The 17,030-nt window shown below is 42.2% G+C and overlaps 1 pseudogene; it reads left to right on the forward strand.

The window, feature by feature from the left end:
* The first annotated feature begins 832 nt into the window (after positions 1 to 832).
* On the forward strand, positions 833 to 12,529 carry LOC116119481 (annotated as a pseudogene).
* The last annotated feature ends 4,501 nt before the right edge of the window (positions 12,530 to 17,030 follow it).

The raw sequence follows: 17,030 nt of genomic DNA on the forward strand, positions 1-17,030 counted from the left end.
TAGGGAGATGAGAGAAGGGGAAAGAGTGGCTACTATTTTGGAGATCAGAATTCTTGCAATTTTCGTTTGCCAATTAGAGAAGTTTTTCTATTTTTCTTTCTTGAACTCATGTTTGTGAATACAATGGTTTTTTTTTTATTACTGCAATTATGAACTAAATTCGTTTTCTAGGGCTTAAGATGTAGCCCAATTTATGAATATGTGTTGACGTTATTGTTGTTAATTTAAATTGAGCATTAATTCTAAGTTTTATTATTGTGTGTAATGCTTTCAATTCTTATGGGTCTAAGAGTTGAATAATATCATGGGTTGGGTTGAGATCGAGAGATGAAACCTAATTAGTCTAAGGTAATAAAACCATAGATTGAGCGAACGCTAGAGATAGGTTACCGTGATCCATAGAACTTAATGATCTCTTAGCTTCTAATTCCACTTTAGAGATATTTTGGGTTGTTGCTTAAGGGTTAATTCGCTAATTATTTGAGAGAAAGTTAGTGAAATATTAGGGAGTTTGGCCTTTAGAATAAGCTTAATTAGGTTAGCACTAATTGTCAATGCATAGCATTAAATTGGTGTGAAATATGTGCCCTAGGTTTAGTCTTATTGATCTTTTTACCAAAGTATTAATAAAAATTCTGCTTTTGTTTAGTTTTTAGTTTGTTTTATTTTTCATTAAACCATTCTTAAAATTCTGTTTTATCAAATAGCAATAAAATAGATTAGTTTGTCACTTAGTAGATAGTTCTCTTAGGATTCGACACTCGTTTACTTGAGCTTTACTACGATTTCGTACACTTGCGAATAGCTTGTCACTGTATACAATACTACTTATATGGAAAATATTACATGGGATTATTATCCACATATAAAAGAAAATATGTCAAAAGAAGATTGTAGAAAATCGTGTTTGGAAGATTGCAATTGTGATGCTGCTTTGTATGATTCTGTCCATTGCACAAAGCACAAACTTCCTTTGAAATATGCTAGGAGAGATGATCAGTCTGATGATCAGTCCTCCATAGCTTACTTCAAGATGGGCACAAGAACTATCAAAAGTGATAATGGTTCTAGTACACTGGTACCATCACCATTAAAGCCTCAAACATTAGTCAGAGTCACAAGCAAGAAGGCAGTGATACTAATTCTTCTCGTGACTATAGGCTTCATCTCTTGTTCATGTGTTAGGATTTTTCATATTCAAGTACCCAGTTGTTGAGTACAAATGGCTGTTGGAAACTAGAAATTTTGGTTCAACTGATGAGCTTACTCTGCGTTCATTCTCTTACAGTGAGTTTAAGAGGGCAACAAATGGATTCAAAGGTGGTCTGGGCAAGGGCTCTTTTGGTGCAGTCTATAAAGGGATCTTATACAACGGAGAAAAACTTGTTGCTGTCAAGAGATTGGAGAAGATGATGATTGATGGCAGCGAAAGAGAATTCCATGCAGAGATGCTCGTAATAGGTAGAACACATCACAAGAACTTAGTTCAGTTGCTTGGTTACTGCAGTGAGGACTCGAAGAGGCTTCTGGTATATGAATACATGAGCAATGGCTCACTTGCAGATCTCCTCTTTCATTCTGAAATATCCCCAGATTGGAATGAGAGAGTAAAAATTGCATTAGATGTTTCTAGAGGAATTCTCTATCTCCATGATGAATGCGAAACGCCTATCATTCATTGTGATATAAAGCCTCACAACATTCTGATGGATGATTTTTGGATAGCTAAAATCTCGGACTTTGGTTTAGCAAAACTGTTAAGGCCAAACCAAACAAGGACTTTCACGTTGGTGAGAGGAACAAGAGGTTACATGGCGCCAGAATGGTCCAAGAATGTTGATGCGTGATTTTTACACTAACTAAACGCACGTGTGCAATGCTAAGCTGGCTCAGAAGACACACGTGAATGCAAGAGAAAGAGAGTAAATACAATGAGAAAAACGTTTTTAAAGTGGTTCGGATGCTAAGGAAGCAAGTCCTATGTCCACTGTGATTTTATTAATGATAGGGGTCAGGTTGCATTAGCTGACTAACTTACAGATGATAGTACAAGAGAGAGGGAGCTATATATTTTTGAGAGAGTATAGATAATTAAGAATAAAAATGAACCAGTCCCTTGAATGGGAGAGGAGCTATCTATTTATAGTGGGATACATTGGGTTAATGATTACTGAATCTGTGAGTTGGTGGGATTAAGCGTGCAAATCCTTTTTTATGTCACATTGCCCACCTTTTAGAGTGATTTGCATGATTTGGCGCAGGGATTGGACACGTGGGATCACTACAGCTTCTGGCTGGTCTGGTGCGCACCCACTCTTTTAACATAAGCAAGCTGCGGGTGTACCTATGTTCTGACTTCTGCATGCTGACTGGGCCTTACGTCAGCCCTATATTTTTCAAGCATAACAGAAGTCCCCTAGTTTTTAAGGTTTGAGGATCGAACCTTGAAAACTATAAGTCATGTCGCGATTGGATGCTTGTGGGAAATTCTGGTGATTCTGACCTATTTGAAAATAGGTCGAGGTAGCACTCTACACAAACACGACCTCGCATGGTCATTGCTTACTAAGGATGAGCGACCTGACTTCATCAAGGGTTACCTGTTGTGCTTTTGGTATGGGTGCATTTAATGAAGCAGTCTCTGCTCTGACAGACATGTCATGTGTGTGATAAGTGCCAACCAGGTGCATTAAATGTGTTATGTGTTGACACGGTACCCTTTATCAGAATATTAAATGTGTGACATGCTGAAACGACGCCCCTTATCAGAGCATTAAATGCAGATTGGGGCGCAATTAATGCTGAGAGAGAGAAAGTGTCGTTGCTTGAGTTTTTCAACGGAAAAGATGAAGATTTGATTTTCTTCAATCGTGACGCTCACTCTTCCTCACTGATCTGCGACATGTGGCCATGATCAACGGTGAGAAAGTTTTGCCGCCCAAACGTCGTTTTGATTTCGAGAAAAACAAACGTCGTTTCACATGTTATAAAAACTTAGATCTTTCTCAGGCAATGTCACCACACTCGTCTTTCTCACAGAGAGCAAGAGTTTCGCAAGCTTGGAGTCTTTGCTTTCCAAACCAACGTTTTTCCGATATTTGAAGCAGAAGCCATTTTCGTACTCCGAGAGGTAAGAATCTTTTTCTGCTTTTATTTTCTATTCCCGTGGTTGGTAAATGGCGTTAGTTTTCCGGTAGCTAATCAGAGACGAGTCGCCCATGTTGGGTTCGAGCCATGAATGGTGGCTCGAGTCATGCTGTTAGGGTTTTCTCTAGGCTTTAGGGAGTTTGCTTCCTTCCACGTCATCGTACGGTGTAGCGTATGATGGCTAAATGACTCCCCTGCTTATCGCTTTTGCAGATCAGTAGAATGGACCCCTCAACTACAAGATCTGAGGAAAGAACCGGTTCATCCTCGCAGGGTGCTCCAAGTGCCACTCCTGAGGTCTAGTCGGTACTTACCGGGGAAGAGCTCGAGAGAGTGATAAAAAAAATACGGTATCGACGTGGAAGTTTTCAGCGATGTGGCCCACTCATCGCGATACCCATCAAGTGGGATGGTCACGATCTCCGAGGAGATCATCAAGGCTAGGGGATTGATCCCCTTCCACCCTTTTGTCAGGTCGATCTTGGATAACTTCGGGATAGCGCCGATGTAGCTCACTCCAAATGCGTATGTTATTGCTATTGCCATGTACATCGCGTGTCGTGAGAATGGGCTGGGCGAGCTAACTGCGACGGAGCTCGGCTGCTCGTATTACTTGAAAAAGAGCAAGGACAAGGATTCGTTTTACTTGTCCAGGCGACCTTCTATTACCAAGGGGATTCACAGCTACCCTAGCAACGCGGGGGCCTATGAAACAAAATGTTTCTTCTTTTGTTACGATGGCCATTGCCGCTTTCAGGACCCAAGTAGGCTCTTTTCCCTTGGCGAATTCATTAAATTTGAAATGCATTTTCTTTCTAATGACGTATTTCTTTTCTGGCAGTTAACAAGACGACCGACTTAGGGCTGCTTTTCGATCCGGATAGGATCGTATCTTTCGGCCACCTGCCCCAAGCCAGTCACAATGCAAAGAAGCTCGTGACGACTACAAATCTGTGGAAATACGGTTTCTTCAACGCAAACGCTTCTTTAGAGGCCCTATTGAGTAGGTCTTGCTAACTGGGTCTTTTTTGGTTGTGGAATGAATCACTTGCTAACTATGCTTGCATGCAGCGGCCATGCCTTCGAAGGAGTCATAGCAGCCGCGACGAAGGCAAATCAATTTTCCTCGGTCTAGGAAAGCCAAGGCGACCGATGCTGCTCCTACCGTTCCCCCGACTGAAGGTGCAACATCGGGCCCCCCGGTGTAACCTGCTAGAACTTCTCAGCCCCAACCTTCGGAGGACACACCGATCAGAACCACGATGGCTTCCCGGCCATCGGCTGCTTGCCCGAGGCTAAAGACAACAGCTCAGCGAGCGAAGAAGAAGAGAAGGCAGATTCAGGTCGAAGAGTCTGAGACCAAATCCGAGGGCAATCAATCAGAGAGGTCATAGCCAAACGTTAGGAGGAGGTCGGGTATGGAACCGACGGGCGACACGACCTCTGCGGAAGGCACAAAGAAGCAAACCCCAGTGTTGGACTCGTTAGGGAACCTGCCGGAGTACCTACAGTAAATAGTCTACATTTTGTTGGACTGCAGACTCTCAGAAGCATTCGAGTAGTTCATAGGTTCCAACGACATGGACCTGATGTCCACATCGCTCCAGCACTTGAGCAAGGTAAACGAATTGTCTTCGGCGAGGACTCCCTTAGTTCCTTTTGATAAGCTAACTTGATATCTTTTCTTGTTCGCAGGCCCTGCTTTCCATGCAACTGTCCCTGGAGAAGGTTCGGTTGGGAGCTACAAAGGGGGAGGTCGCATTGAAGGAAGAGAACGCAAAGCTCAAGCAAAAACTGAAAGAAACCTATCCTCTGAATTGGCGAACTGGTACCTAAGAGAAAGAGATGCGGCTCTTCGCATAGTGGACTACCAAAAAGCGGAGCTCGAGAAGCATGGGGAGGAAATAAAGGAGCTTCAAAGAACCATAGCCAGACTCTCCAAAGAGGTCGGAGAGAAGGAGCAGGAGCTCAAAGCGACCTCTCTGCAGGCCTTGTGAGCAGTACAAGAGAGGGATGCCTCCGAAAAGCAAAGGCAAGCTCTCGAGGCCAAACTTTAGATAAGTCAGGGGAAAGTTGCTTCCCTGACCGAAGAGATGCAGAATCAGGCAACGGAGGTCGAGGAGAAGGTTGCTGAATGGGCGATCGATTCTATCTATACCTTGCGACCGAAGAACCCGCATATTGATATGTCCGACCTCCCAGAGGATTGGTAGGAAACTCTTAGGTCCATGGCACGGGAGGATGATGAAGCGGCGGCCGCCCGAAAATCCCCAGTCAACCAGCCTTAAGATGACGAGGTCGTTCCTCTAGGAGTTAGATCTGGGCTAACAGTTGTACCATTTTGCCTGCTGTACTCTTTACATTAATGAAATACATTTAGCTTTTACAATTTCTGTTCGATTTATTATACATGAGTTTACATTCTGATTGCTTATAGTATTGGAAGAAGTCTATGGGAACATGATAACACATTTATACGAACAAGATTACATGCGAAGGCTATTACAAGTGAACAGAATAATACTTTACAAGGAAATAATTTACAAAGATCAAAAATTAATTTACAAGGAAAACTGAGTTTGGAATTACTGATTGTAAGGTCGAAGATACTCAACATTCCAAGCTTGGGGTACTTTGGAACCATTCAGCCTTTTGAGATGATAAGTCCCCAGTCTTATCACTTTGTCGATGCGGTACGGACCTTCCCAGTTCGGTCCTAACACTCCCGCACTTGGTTCTCTAGTACCGAGAAGAACTTCCTTTAATACAAGGTTGCTGACCTGGAAATCTCTTCGTCTGACCTTCAAATCAAAGAACCTCTTCGCGCATTGCTGATAGGCTGCTATTCTTAGCGATACCTTGCTGCGATGTTCTTCAACAAGGTCTAGACTTGCTCTCATAAGCGTTTCGTTGTCCGCTTCATTATACAAGTCCCTCTGAAGTGAACCAGTTCCTACCTCCACAGGGATCATCGCTTCTCAACCGTATGCTAGCGAAAAAGGGGTTTCTAAGGTAGAGGTTCTCGGAGTTGTCTTGTACGCCCATAAAACTTCGGGGAGGTCATCGGCCCAATTCCCCTTGGCTGCGCCAAGTTTGGCTTTTAGAGTGTGCTTGATGGCTTTGTTGACAGCTTCAACTTGACCATTTGCTTGCGGTCTTGCGACTGAGGAGAATTTTTTATGGATACCCAGTTCGTTGCAAAACTGCTTGAACTCCTCGTTGTAGAACTGCTTTCCGTTATCTGAGATGAGGGTATGAGGAATTACGTAGCGGCACTTAATATTCTTGAAAATGAAGTCTTTGAGCTTTCTGGTCATGATCGTAGCTAGCGACTCGGCTTCCACCCATTTGGTGAAGTAATCTACTACGACAACGACATATTTGACTCCCCCTTTACCAACTGGCATGGGACCGATGAGATCGATTCCCCACATGGAAAATGGCCAGGGGATAGTCATTGTTATCAACTCGTGAGAGGGAGCTCGCAGTATGTTCATGAACCGCTGGCACTTGTCACACCTCTTGACAAAGTTGTAGGTGTCTTCTTGGATTCGGGGCTAGTAGTATCCCTGACGAACAACTTTGTTCGCAAGAGATCGTGCGGCGGTGTGATTACCGCAAATCCCTTCATGTATTTCCCTTATGATGTAATTTGCTTCGTCGCTGGTTACACATCGGAGGAGAGGGGTGCTAAACCCTCGCCTGTACAACTGGTCCTCAATGAGGGTCTAACAAGCAGATCTTGTTCGTAGAACCCTTGCCTTGAGGTATTGGAAAATGGGAGTCATCCAGGAATCCGATTCTGTTGCATTCACGGCCTGTTCGATCGGGCTGATACTAGAGGCCTCGATGAATCGAACAGGAATGCTATCAGGTGCTTCTGAGTCCAACGATGAGGCTATCCTCGCTAAGGCGTCAGCCATAGAGTTACTATCTCTGGGAATCTGGGTGATCGCGAAACGCTTGAACGGCTCGAGTGCGGCCTTAGCTTCCTTCAGATAGCGGATCATATTTTCTTCCTTGCCTTGGTATTCTCCTAAGATCTGGTTAATGACCAGCATGGAGTCGTTGTGGATACTGATCGCGGTTGCACCCATTTCTTTGGCCAACTGTAATCCAGCGAGCAGAGCTTCATACTAGGCCTCATTGTTGGTTGCCTTAAATACTAATCGGAGGATGTCGTGGACGCGAGCTCTTTCGGGACTCAAAAGGAGAAGACCTGCACTGGCCCTCTTTCTATTCGATGATCCATCGATGTAGAGGCTCCAGGTCGATAGATTCTGAGCAGTTTCTTGGATGGCTTCGCTGGGCTGTTGTTCCGACTCACTTGGAAGATAGGAAAATTCTGAGATAAAGTCAGTAATAGCCTGCCCTTTGATAGCCGATCTTGGCTTATACTTCAAATCGAACTGACTTAATTCCATGGCCCATTTAAGCAATTTACCCGATGCCTCTAGCTTCTGGAGGACCTGCCTGAGTGGGTAATTGGTCATTACATGAATTGTATGGACGTGAAAGTAAGGTCGCAGCTTTCTGGAAGTGATCAGTAGGGCATAGGCTAATCATTCCATTTCTGGATACCGCATCTCGACATCCAACAGACGCTTGCTCGCATAATACACTGGCCATTGGACCTTTTCCTCTTCCCAAACTAAGGCTGCACTGACCGTGAACTAAGAGACGGACAGGTACAGGAGTAGGAACTCTCACGGGAGAGGTTTGGATAGGAGAGGTGGCTTCCCGAAGTATTCTTTTATACTTTGGAACACCTATTCGCACTCGGGAGTGTACTCGCACTCTTTATTGGCCTTTAGGACATTGAAGAATGGCAAACAGCGATCTGTTAACCTCGATATGAAGCGATTAAGTGCCGCTATTCGCCCATTTAGGCTTATAACCTATTTTTTGCTGGTTGGGCTTTCCATATCAAGGAGAGCTTGAATTTTCTTGCGGTTGATCTTTATCCCCCGTTGGTTAACCATGTATCCTATGAATTTTCCCGAGGATACTCCAAACGAACACTTGAGAGGATTTAGCTTCATTCTGTATAGTCGGAGGATATCAAACATCTCAGCGAGATGCGCTATGTGTTCTGAAGTGACATGGGATTTGACCAGCATGTCATCTACATAGACCTCCATTGACTTACCGATCTGTTCGGAGAACATCCAGTTAAACAACTACTGGTAGGTCGCGCCAGCGTTCTTGAAGCCGAACTGAATAACTCTATAGCTGTATAGTCCCTGCTCTGTAATAAAGGATGTATGCTCTTCGTCTGGTGCGTACATTGAAATTTGATTATATCCCGAGTACTCGTCCATAAAACTTAGCAGCTCATGCCTCGAGGTGGCATCTATGAGTTGGTCTATTCTGGGCAGGGGGAAGCTGTATTTTGGGCACGCTTTGTTGAGGTCGCTGAAGTCAACACAGGTTCGCCACTTTCCATTGGGCTTATTTACCAGAACCGGGTTAGCAACTCTGGTCGAGTAGAGTGCTTCTCGGATGGATCCATTTCAGATAAGGTTATCCACCTCTAGCTTTAAGGTGGCATACCGCTCCGGATCCATCGCTTTTCATTTTTGGTGAACTGGCTTAGCTTCGCTGTCGATGTTCAACGCATGGCAGATGATATCTGGGCTGATCCTGACCATATTTGCGTGCGACCAGGCGAACACATCGATATTTTCTTATAGGAAGCTGATCAGCTCGGAGGCGAGCTGGGGGTTGAGATTGCTCCCAATCCGTAAGACTCGGCTTGGCTCCTTTTAGTCAACCAATACCTCGGATAAATCCTCAACTGGCCCACTGGAAGGGCTTTCCTGAATTCGAGGATCCATGTTATCCTCGGCTGGACCAGGCTGTGGCTCGATCCGGCTGATCGACATAGCCTGTCGGGGAATGCCACGTGAAATACCCTTCCCCTTACACGCCATCTACACTGCTTTTATGTAACAATTATGAGATGCGCTCTAAGATCTGCTAACTTCCCCCATCCCCGTCGGGGTGGGGAACTTCATCTTCAGATGGTATATGGAAGTGATTGCCTTGAAGCTTCTCAGTAGAGGTCGCCCCAGGATTCCATTGAAGGCAGATGGGCAATCCACGACCAGGAATTCAGTAACCTTAGTCACTTCGTCATAGTCACCCAGCGTGACTGGAAGTTGGATTGTTCCTTTGGGGATCAGGTGGTCCCCCTATAAAACCATATAAAAGGATCGAGGCGGACTTCAGGTCGGCCTCGTCCAAGTTCATTCTTTTGAAAGCACTCTGGAATAAGATGTTCACAACACTTTCGTTGTCCACTAGCATCCTACAGACTTTATGGTGCCCTATGAAGGGCGTGATCACAAGTGCGTCATCGTGGGGATGATGCAAATGGGCTACATCCTTTTTGGAGAAGGTGATTGGCTCCTCTTTGCGAACCTTTTATGGTCGCTGCGACGTGTTCATCACACTGATTGGGTCGTGATGAGCCACACAAGCATATCTTTCCTGGGCACCTCGCGTGTTCGCCGCGAGGTATGGCCCCCCAAAGATCAGGTTGACACTGCAATATCCTGTGCGATCACGACGCTTCTTTGCTTGTTCCCCTTGACTTTTCTCTTGTACGGGAGTGGAGTAGTCAATATACTCCTTGAAATGCCCCTTCTTGATGAGCTCTTCGATTGCCTGTTTGAGAGCTCGGTACCCATCGGTGTGATGCTCGTTATCTTGATGGAAGCGACAGTATTTTTTATTATTTTTGGTTGTCGCGGGAGTTTTCATGGTCTCAGGCTCTCGGAGCAGGCTGGCTTCTTTGGATTTATCAAGAATAGCCGATACAAATGCATTCAGAGGCGTATATTGGTCTCCGTCGCGATCGCGACGAGGAACAGAAGCATAAGACTTTTTGGGCTTGTAGCGAGGTTTCTTTCCTTTTCGCTGATAGTCAGCGGCCCTTCCGCGATCAACTCTTCTACTTTCCCCTCGACCAGACGTACTACCTGAAGCGTCGGGGTCACGACGGTGGAGCGTTGCCTATGAATTTTCTATCTTGAGGTACTTCTCCACAAGGTTATATAATTCTGTGAGGGAAACATCATCCTCAGCCTGTAGTTCTTTCCACAGTTCGGTTTGTGGATGAACTCTTGTTATGATGAGAGTCTAAGCCGACTCTTTAGGAGTATGAGCCACCTTGTTGAGTTCCTTGTAAAAACGGTCAATGTAGGACTGGAGGGATTCATCCCTTTCTTGCCTTATATTGCTGAGATAGCTCAAAGGCATCGAGAAATTTCAGTTCGCTTGAAAATGCCTTAGGAACGTCGCACTCATCTAAGGCCACGAACTGATCGATCCCGTTGGGAGCGACCTGAACCACCGTTTAGCATGAGAGGTTAAAGTCACTGCCAGACAACGGCATTTTGCTAGATCTGAGACCTGGTGAAGCTCCATCAGATCGTTAAATTCATATAAATGATCCTGCGGATCAGAATTTCCATCAAACGCCTGCATGTTAGGCATCTTGAATCCTGGTGGGAGTGGAGTGGCTAGCACTTTGGGAGAGAAGGGGGACATAGACGTGACCTGCCCTTGCTCATTTTGCTGAGCTCTTAGTTGGTCTAGAGCTCGCTGCAGCTCCTCAATTTGTGGCAATAGAGCCACTTGGGATTGCTTTCACCCATGTGAGTTCGACCCTCGCGATTACGGTTGAGGAAAGTCCGGAGGTCGGGTTCCTCTTCGCCTCAACCGGCGGTTTCGGCAACTCTCGACACACGCTGGCTAGAGGCGTGTGATGGCGATGAACGGTGCAGGGTATTTTCACGACCTTGCGGTGGTAAGAACCGCCCCGCGAAGTGTGGAAACCTCTCGCATGATGATGATCTGGATCGTTTTGCTGGCGGTGATAAGAATCGTCCCGCCTAGCACTTTTATGGGGGTGTACTTGCGACGTGGCATGGGACAGCTCAGGCTGTGTCCTTTCACCAAGTCTTAACAAGACCGGTATTCAGCTTAGGATGCGGTCGGTGTTTGCTGGCCCTTTGGAGCCCGTAGGCCCCTTTTTTGCCACTTGTTTCCCCTTTCGTCGACGCGCTGCAGTGCTCGCGACACAGGCTATTTCTCTTTGCCGCGCTTTTGCGCAACCTACAGGCATTTTTGGCAGTTGCACTACCCCAGCTGATCTAGATGGCATGCCTTGGTCCAAACGGTCTAACCTTCAGTTGACCGTCTAGAGAGTATTGTCGAACCTCTCCAGGTAGCTTCTAATAATAGGGTCCAGTTGTGAATTCGAAGGGATATCCCCTACAGCATTTTACGGGACGGAAGGTATTTTGGAAGAGGTGCCCCCCTAGACTTGGGGGATCCCCTCAGCGCCCTAGTTGGTTTGCTCAGGTTCAGGTTGGCAGGCCATTTGCTGTTGTAGGTCTGATAAGTTAGAGATTCTCCTGATGAAGGATGAACACTAAATCAGGCCCTCCTTCTAGCGTCAAACTGTTGATGCGTGATTTTTATACCAACTAAACACACGTGTGCAACGCTGAGCTAGCTCAGAAGACACACGTGAATGCAAGAGAAATAGAGGAAATACAATGAGAAAAGCGTTTTTAAATTGGTTCGGATGCTAAGGAAGCAAGTCCTACGTCCATTGTGATTTTATTAATAATAGGGGTCAGGTCGCATTAGCTGACTGACTTACAGATGATAGTACAAGAGAGAGAGAGCTATATATTCTTGAGAGAGTATAGCTAATTAAGAATAAAAATGAGCCAATCCCTTGAATGGGAGAGGAGCTATCCAATTATAGTGGGATACATTAGGCTAATGATTATTGAATCTGTGAGTTGGTGCCATTAAGCGTGCAAATCCTTCTTTATGTCACATTGCCCACCTTCTAAAGTGATTTGCGCGATTTGGCGAAGGGATTGGACACTTGGGATCACCACAGCTTCTGGTTGGTCTGGCGTGCACCCACTCTTCTGACAGAAGCAGGCTGTGGGTGTACCCATGTTTTGAATTCTACACACTGACTAGGCCTTACGTCAACCCTATATTTTTCAGGCATAACAAAGAACACCCCAATATCAGTGAAAGCAGATGTTTACAGTTATGGGGTTGTGCTCCTGGAAATTGTTTGCTGTAGAAGAAACATGGAGATTGATCCATCGAAACCAGAGGAACGATTCTTATTAATTGGGTTTATAATTGCTTCATTAACAGAGAGTTGAATAAGCTTGTGCGTGGCCAAGATGTGGACAAGAAGACTTTTGAGAACATGGTTAAGGGGGGGCTTTGGTGTGTTCAAGATGAACCGGCTCTTCGTCCGTCGATGAAGAGTATGGTGATGATGTTAGAAGGAATTATTGATGTCTCTATTCCTCCTTGTCCCTCTTCTTCCTCAGGTTAAAATCTTGTTATATGGAGTTGTTAATAGTTGCATCTATATATATCCAGTGTATTTCCTTTGGTAGAATTGTTTCTGTAGTTCTTCTGCTTGAAGCCCTACTTATCCTTTGGATGCATAATACAGATAGTAAACGGTTAGTACAGATATACTTAGGCTGGATTATATTATATTTTTAAGATTAAGGCAATAAAATTTTAAGAAACTACAATTCTCTGAAACTTTCTTAAGGTCTTAAAACTATATTAAATGAATGAATTCATCTGCTTGTCCATTAATTTGTAACGCTTTCATTACTCAGTAACCTCACAACATACTCATTGATGAGAACAGATGCGAAATTTTTTCTTGGATAAGTTCACAAAACCAGATGAAATTAAAACCCTCACAGAAATTAGATGAACAAAGGGATATGTTGCACCAGAATGTCATTAAATCTATTTACGATAGTTAATGCAGATGTCGTAAGAGATCAAATGTTGCATCTGGGTCTGTTTCTTTAGCCCTTGATTTCCCTACCTGGAGAATTTACTTGTGAATTAACTTGTAAAAGACTTTAATTTCTTATCTGGTAAATATCAGGTTATGAATTAACTTGTCAACAACCTAACACAATTTGAAATGCTGTTGCAATTAAAATTTTATATCTCAAATGTGTTTCCAGGATTGTATTGAACTTTCATTTTACAATTTTTAATGACTTGTTGATCTTGCGTCATATCAGCTTCAATAGACAGGTCGAAGTTGAGATAATTTATAGTATGACATCTGATGTCATACAGATCTGACATAAAATTAGAATACAAATTCCTCTGAGTTAGCACTTTTTTTTTTTTATCCTGCTATAGATGGAATTCAAGCCTCTCACAATTTGTATATGGCAAGAATGAAGTTTCATCTGTTTCAAATTTGAAAGCACAAATTTAGATACTCAAGCTTTACTATATTGCCTACTTCTTACAACATCAGTCATCAGAACATACCATGTTGAAATGAAAATACACTGAAGATACATAAATGAACAATGCCCATATGAGCTAGTTATCTCTTCTAACATCATCACTAAACTCTTCATCGAAGGACAAAGAACTAGTTCATCTCAAACACACCAGAGCGCCACCTTATTCGTGTTCTCCATAGTCTTTTTATTTACTAAGGGACAAGCTTATTCAACTCTATCAATGAAGTACTTGTACACTCAATATATAAGATTTTCTTCTGGTTTTGATCCGTTAACATCAATGTGTTTTTTTACAACAAACAATTTCAAGGAGCACAACTCCATAACTATAGTAGGTATATTCTTAGACCCTTTGGGAGCCTAGATGTTAGGAGATCATGCAGTGAAAAACATACATTCGAGATAAATAACATAAGATTAAAATCACACCACACAAAAAACATAATATTTACGTGATTCGACATAACCCACCTACATCTACGGATGAGAGAAATTCACTATAGTTTTATGAACACGATATACAAGAATACATAACACCATAAATCCGGTACATAAAATAGAGCAGAAATAATCCTAGATTATAACCATGCTCAACCCAGTACCTAGAGTGTCCCAGTTTCTAAGACACTCTCCCCATGTTGTTTAATAATCCTTACATCAAATACCTTATGTTCTCTCATTCCCTCATAACCTTGAATTGGTTCTCGCCCGTATATTTATAGGTAGTATATGAGATATTTTTTTCCTAACAGTATTCATATTTTAATTCCTAATAGGACTCCTAAATTATATTCCTATTTACAATTATATTCTTTATTAAATAGTTTTTCTAAGGACATACAATTTCACATGGGAAGAAATAAGAAAGCGAGCCACCAATATCCCAACAATCTCCACCTTGGTGAGTTTTCCATCACAGCGATGAATGTGAGAGTTTTCCACCACAGTGATGAACATGATGAAGATAACGCTCCACCATCATGACATCCAGGTGACAGAGTAACCATGTCTAATTTTGCTAACATCCAGGTTGCACAGTAACCATGCCAAATTTTCTGCCAAGATTTGAGAACCACTCCACCTGTAACTTAAACTTGTTGTAGTTTGTCTCTTATGTGCATCCACCATCTCGAAACAAGTCATCTCCCAGTTCGCAAATTGGAGCTCTGATTGTTAGAAGATCGAGCAGCAAAAAACATACATTTGAGATAAATAACATAAGATAAAAATCACACCACACAAAGAGACATGATATTTATGTGGTTTGGTATAAGCCGCCTACATCTACGGATGAGAGAAATCTACTATAGTTTTATGAACACGATATACAAAGAGTATACAACACCATAAATCCAGTACATAAAATAGAGTAGAAACAATCCTAATTTCTAACCATGCTCAACTCAACACCTAGAGCGGAAACAATCCTAATTTCTAAGACATTCTCCCATGGTGTTTATGGTGTTTAATAACCCTGACATCAAATACCCTGTGTTCTCATATTTTCTTATGACCTTGAATTGGTTCTCACCCTTATATTTATAGGCAGTATATGGGATATTCTTTTCCTAATAGGATTCATATTTCAATTACTAATACGACCCCTAAATTCTATTCCTATTTACAATTGTATTCTTTATTAAATAGTACTCCTAAAGACATACAATTTCACATGGGAACAAATAGGAAAGCGAGCCACAAATCTCCCAACATTGGAAACCTCTTAAAGGTCCTTGTTTGTCTAGCATTAATAGTTTTATCAACCCAAAGTAGGACAGCTGAGGCTTCCTGTCACTTCGTCATGGAGATAAATGATTCCTCTTGCAACATCTAACTTAGAGGTGGAAAAGTAACCCGCTCAGCCTGCGGCGGGTTACAAAATTTGGCGGGTCTATCCTAACCCGCCCGCCAACAAAGGCAGGCCGGGTTAGGCATGCCATTTTGGAGAAAATGGCTGGCCCAACCCAGCCTACCAACCCTAACCCGACGGGTTAGGCGGCCGGCCGGGCCGGGTTAGCCCTATTTTTTTTTTTTTTATTTTCTTTTGTTTTATTTATTTAACTTTTCAAATTAATAATTAACAATTATAAATGAATAAATTATAAATGTAATTGTTTTTAGTTAACTTTTCAAATGTCAATAATTCAATTAAATTAATTTTTTTTGGTTAACATTTCAAATATTAATTCAATTTTAATACAATAAAATTGTAATATAAGAAAAATTAGACTTATTCATTTATCAAAAAATAAAATAAGAAATTACAACAATTATTGCCTCGTTAAAAACCTCACCAAGAAAACCCAATGGGAGAAAAACTTGGTAAAGAAAAAAGAGTGCAATAATTGACAATTAATTTACAAATTACATTTTACAAAACAACTAATTTGGGGGTGGTTCACTAGGACTCCCTCCTCCGTATCATCAATATTACAAAATTGAAATGATATTCTATTAAAGTATCGTCGACAACCTGTATTGATTTGATGGCGCGACCGTTCCCAGTCTCAAGACATGTGAGGACTTCAATCATTTTTGGAGAAAGTTTAGTCCTCCTTTCATTTAAAATTCTTCCACTTGCACTAAATGTTTGTTCGGATGAGACGGTTGAGATAGGAACAGCGAAAACATCCAAGGCAGTCTTGATAATACTGGAAAAATACATTTCTGGCTCTCCAATAGTCATAGAGATCAATGTTGGCTCTCTGTTTTGGATCTACTGGTAACATTTCAGAGGTTGCAAATATTGTTGAAGCTCATTACTCGCGATTGCATAGAAGATAGTACATTATGTTGTTGTGTTGTTGGTGGGGGAGCTCTGAAGATGAGGCTGTGCTTCGGATTTGTGCCCTCTTTGGCCTATTCAGTACACCCCAAGAGCAGAAGTCTTCATTTGTTTCTTTTGATGCAGCTTCCCTAGATGTTTCGCCTCTTTGCGGGTTCTCATACCTGTTTTCATATTGGAAATATATTTCGAAAAGTCTATTTTTACCTCTCCTATTGATTGGCATATACTTCGGTTTGTAAATTTTCACATAAATTGTCAAAACCATTTTCAAACTGCTAATTTAATCTAGGATCAAATATAGCATAAACAATAAAAAAAGGAATGGGTTCCCAATATTTAAAAAAAAAAAAAATTCCATTGCCTTTATTGGTCCTTTCAAATTTCGTTGTCCTTGTTTTTATAAATAACTCAGAAATTTTTATAATTGTATGTATTACCAATGGACTAGTAGGATAATACACACCAGAAAGTATAAAGTAGATTGGTAAAAAATTTTAAGAAAATAATGAAATACTTAGCTATTTGCCAATCATTTTCTACCAAATAATGAGGACCTCTATTATTTGCTACAAAAAACTAATTATATTAGCATAAGGTAAACATGAATCAAACATTAAATAAGTACTATTCCATCTAACAGGCATGTCTTATGCAAAAGTTCTAGGAGACATATTTGATTTTACACAAGCGTCTGAAATTCAGCATTCTTTTATTACTACTAGTAATCCAAGCTAAAGAAGCCCTATTCTATCAAT

This window comes from Pistacia vera, unplaced genomic scaffold (assembly GCF_008641045.1).
Source record: "Pistacia vera cultivar Batoury unplaced genomic scaffold, PisVer_v2 Contig125, whole genome shotgun sequence".
In the NCBI taxonomy this organism is placed as follows: Eukaryota; Viridiplantae; Streptophyta; class Magnoliopsida; order Sapindales; family Anacardiaceae; genus Pistacia; species Pistacia vera.